At 38.4% G+C, this 4,931-nt stretch overlaps 1 pseudogene; it reads left to right on the top strand.

Moving 5' to 3' along the window:
* The first annotated feature begins 2,450 nt into the window (after positions 1–2,450).
* On the top strand, positions 2,451–2,563 carry LOC125932447 (uncharacterized; annotated as a pseudogene).
* The last annotated feature ends 2,368 nt before the right edge of the window (positions 2,564–4,931 follow it).

Here is a 4,931-nt window from a genome sequence, read left to right as displayed (position 1 = left end):
CTCTCCTCCATTATATAATTAAACAGCAAATGGAGGAAAACACAACATGATGTGTGACCAAGTCCAGCATGAGCAACGAAACTGAGTAGGCCTTCACAGCAAAACCGATGGGACAGTCTGAGCTCAGCCCTGAAGGGTACGTGGTTAAATGGCCCCCCAAGTGGTTTGACTTTTTCCATATTGAGTTCCCCTCGTGGGAATCGATCAAAGTTGCCAGAGGGTCGCTATTCTTTTCGCTTCATTTTGTTCATGTTTGTATGTGCGGTAAGTGTCTAAAACAGCCTTGATTGACTCGAGGAAAGGAAGAAATTCAAGGGAATTAAAAATCAAAGCCACCACTTAAAGTGTAGCAATTTTGTTCTTGCACCAGCGTGTGAGAACAGGGTCTCAAGACAAAGCTGTTCTGGCGCTGAGCATCTTCGTTCCGATTCCTCGGGGGAGGAAATGCTTTCTCTTTGGATGAAGACGCGCTTCCGATTACGTATGCAGATATGACAACATGGACCAGCCGAAGTTGATTCTGGATGGCTGAATTCAATACTATGGAGTTAATGTTGTAGACTTAAGCCCAGTCCACGGTTCGGCAATGTGTGTGAGAGGTGTGTTTTAAGGATTCCAGGATTGCCAACTTGAAAACTTGCCCTTCCAGTCTCCAGTCAATCCAACTGGACAAATCTTCCCAAAACAGTCTTCCCGCTTCTTGCACACAAGAGATGGCAATCAGTGTATTCTGCGTTGGCGTCCTGAATACTTAGAACAAAAGTACAGGACTCACAGTCCTATAAAAACACAGGGATAGATACTACATGGAAATTCTTAATACATGAACCTCATACGAAAACCTCATTTACCAGCCACGTCTGATCCAAACTCCAAAGGTAATTTGGAATCACATTAGTTATTTGTATTCCATTAGTAACATATTAGACATACAAACACCCTCAGTCTCTCCTGTATATTAGACTTTTAAACTTGTGCTTGACAGAATAGTTACCTTAAGATGTGAATCTCACCAACAAATAATTAAAATATTATTAAACCAGATTAAGCAAACATGATAAAAGGAAGTCAATAATATGCTAATTTAAAAAGACTTTTTGCTATGCCTTGAGGGCACCAGAAATTAGATGTTAGCTTCACAGGAGAAGAGAAAAAGGATGAACAGGTAGCCCCTCCACTTCTTCCCTCCAGTTTCTCATTCCAGAAAATGACTGCTTACTGGGGACTGAGGTTTATTTCGGTGGGTGTTCTCTGAGCATTGACTCAGTGCTGGGCTTGTACTCGCTATGGAGTCAGAGATGAATGGCAGGCTTCCTTCCTTTAGGAGCTCCAAGTCTGTTGAGGGAAGTAGGCGTGTAACCAGGCAATTGCATTACTGTGGTAAAGATGTGACCAAAGTATGTATGGAAGTGATAGACAAAGTACATTTCATCATATATGTAGAAAAGCAGAGATGCCTAAAAAAAATTAAGACTCTGGATCTGTCCTGGTAAGGAACCCACTTTCTTTGTCCATAACAATTGGCATGGGCCACGAAAATTAGTGGTCAGAGACTGAAGACATGAAAGAGTATGGTTTTCCTTTTGTTCTTTTTCCTTTAAACATTTTTTTAATTCTTTAAAAAATTCCTTTAAATTTTTTTTTAATTTTTTAAAATTTAATTTTGTAATCTCTACACCCGACATGGGGCTTGAACTCACAACCCAGAGATCAAGGCACATGCTCTACCGACAGAGCCAGCCAAGGCACCCTCCTTTTCCCTTTTTTCCCCCCTAATCCTTGTGGTGTAGGACAGAAGGAAAGTCAGGATGTTGGACACTACATAAGAGACATGGTATAAATAGGGCACAGAGGAAAGTACTAAGATACCAAAATGGGTTAGTTATTGCTGGGTCATGACATGAAACGAGAGGCAGTGGCTAAATTTTGTAAGATCTTAGATACTACCTGTGCAGGTCAGGCCAACGTTTAGACTTTATCCTGTAAGTCAAGGATCAACAACCGTTTTTTGTGTTGGTGTTTTGTTTTTTGTTTTGTTTTGTTTTGTTTTGTTTTGTTTTGTTTTGTTTTGCAAAGGGCCAGATAGTGAATAGAGCTTTGTTGACCCTACCTTCTGTCTTGCAATTACTCATTTCTGCCTCAATTCTACCCTTGGGTTCAAAAGCAGCAACGAATAATAAGTAAATGAATAGTCATGGCTGCGTTCCAGTAGAATCTTACTGGCAAAAAAAAAAAAAAAAAAAGGCAATGGGCTAGATTTGACCCAGGGGTCATAATTTGTCTACCCTTGATCTAAGTGATAAAGAACGATTGGCAGGTTTTAAACAGCGGCGTGCCGTTTACGTGTGAGATGGAAGTTGATATTTTTAATAAACTTCTCCAGGGAATCTGACACGTATTAGGTGTAGTAAGCAAGATTCTGCAGTTTGGGCTCTACATCAGAACTGTTCGTGCTCCTTGCTCACCTGGGCAGCACATATACTAACACTGGAACGATACAGAGAAGGTCGGCAAGGCCCCCGCCAAGGATGACACGCGAATTCGTGGAGCTTCCGTGTTTTAAAATTAAAAAACAAAAAACAAAAAGAACTCCGTAGAAGTTTCTGCGATAATCAAATGTTCTATGTCTGCATTATCCAATACAGAAGCCCCTAGCCACATGTGACTATTGAAACAGAGCTAGTATGACTGAAGAACTAACTTCTAAATTTAATTAAGTTAAATATAAATAGTTACATAGGGGATAGTGGTTGCCCGGTTGAACAGCACAGTTCTAGGCACTGGCCGACATTTGGATTTAGACCCAATTTTAAGTGGAAGCGCAAAGCAAAGAACTACGCTAGGAAATATCTATCCAAGTGGTATTGGGCATCAGCAGTAAATCTGGAAGAGATCATAGAGCAAGTTCTGAGGACACCTTAAAATCATTCATTTCCATTCCTTTACTCAGTCTGTTTCTATCTTGTCTATTGGAATCCTTCGCTTAATTTTCTCCTGAGTTTTTAAGCTTTCTTTATGTGTGAACGCAAGCCATTTATAACGTGAAATGGCCATTTATAATGTGTTACAAATATTTAAAAATTTTTTAAAATATTTTTCTATTTCTTTTGACTTTGTTTACTGTGTTCCTTACCATGGACTTTATTTTAATGTAGTATTTTAATGATCTTTTTTTTGGTGACCTCTAGGTTTTGTGTTACTACTACGAGCCTTCTCTACCCTGTAATTACTGAAAAACATTCCATAGTTTCTTCTGGAATATTTATGACTTGATTATTTTTAAATATTTGCTACATGTGGAATTAATTTATTTTGGTTTAAAGTGTAAGGAAGAGGGGCACCTGGGGGGCTCAGTCTGTTAAGCATCCAACTCTGGATTTTGGCTCAGGTCATGGTCTCATGGTTCGTGTCATCGAGCCCCATGTTCAGCTGTGTGCTGGTGGCATGGAGCCTGCTTAGGATTCTCTCTCTCTCTCTCTCTCTCTCTCTCTCTGCGCCCCTGCCCCACACGTGCACATACTCTCTCAAAGGAAATAACATTAAAAATAATAATAAAGCATGAGGAAGAGATCTAACCTAATTTTTTTCCAGACATTTACCCAGGGGACACCGAACCATATATTGAATAATTGATTTCTATCCACAAACATGGCAATGTATCATAAAAAAAAAAATCTCCTGTGTCTATTTGCATATATAGCTCAATTGTGTATTCTATGCTATTGAGCTGCCCATGAGCCAGAATCATACGCTTTAAATTATTAAAAAGCTTATAATGTGTTTGAATATTTGTTAAGATTAGTTCTCCTCTTCCTCCTCCTCCTTTTTTTTTACTTAAAAAAATGTTTATTTATTTTTTTCGAGAGAGAGTGAAAGGGGGAAGGGCAGAGAGAGAAGGAGACAGAGGATCTATGCTGACAGCAGAGAGAGCCCACTACGGGGCTCGAACCGATGAACCGTGAGATCATGACCAGGTGCCCCACTTTTTAAAATATGGATTATAGAATCCACTTTGCTAGTTATCTCTTACTTTGAGAAAAGCGATGTGTTTATGCAGTGTGTTTTCCTACTCAAAAACATGGTATGCCTTATGAATCATGCAAGCATTATTCTATATCTCTCAATAGTATTTTTAAAGATTTATGTCATTCTTTTTTCCTAGCATATTGTTATAATAAGTTTCAAACATACCTAAACTCCCGTAGATAAGTCATACATTCTACCCTTTACATTTTACTATATTTGCTCTATCAAATATCTATCCATATATCTCTCTAGTAATCTAAAAAAAATTTTAATGCATTTCAAAGTAAAAATATCCATTCATATATCTCTCTAGTAATCTAAAAAAAATTGTAATGCATTTCAAAGTAAGCTGTGGACGTTAGTAAACTTTACCCTAAAGAATTCAGTATGCATAGCATTAACTAGACTTTAGTACTTGTTTATAGGATTTTTTAAAATGTGAAGCAAAACTTACATGAAAGGAAATGCAGCCATGTTAAGTGTTTGACAAATACAACATTTGTGTAACCCAAAGTTCTGTCAAGATCTAGAATATTACTGTTAAACTGTGAATGGTTTAGATTGATTTTCAAAAGTTATATATACCTACCAGGGGTACCTGGGTGGCTCAGTCCATTAAACATCTAACTTTGGCTCAGGTCACGATCTCACGGTTTGTGGGTTCGAGCCCCACGTCGGACTCTGTGCTAACAGCTTGGAGCCTGGAGCCTGCTTTGGATTCTGTGGCTCCCTCTCTCTGCCCCTCCCTGACTCACACTCTGTCTGTCTGTCTCTCTCTCTCTCAAAAATAAACATTAAAAAAAAATTTTTTTAAGTTGTATTTATACCTTGATTTTATGAGCTAAATCTTACATGGTCGTTCCGTATTACACTTTTTATATATTATTGGATTTGTTTCGCTAATA

Source organism: Panthera uncia, chromosome X (genome assembly GCF_023721935.1).
Source record: "Panthera uncia isolate 11264 chromosome X, Puncia_PCG_1.0, whole genome shotgun sequence".
Lineage (NCBI taxonomy): Eukaryota > Metazoa > Chordata > Mammalia > Carnivora > Felidae > Panthera > Panthera uncia.
Note: the sequence above shows the minus strand (reverse complement) of the source record. Positions and strands in the feature narration are given on the sequence as shown.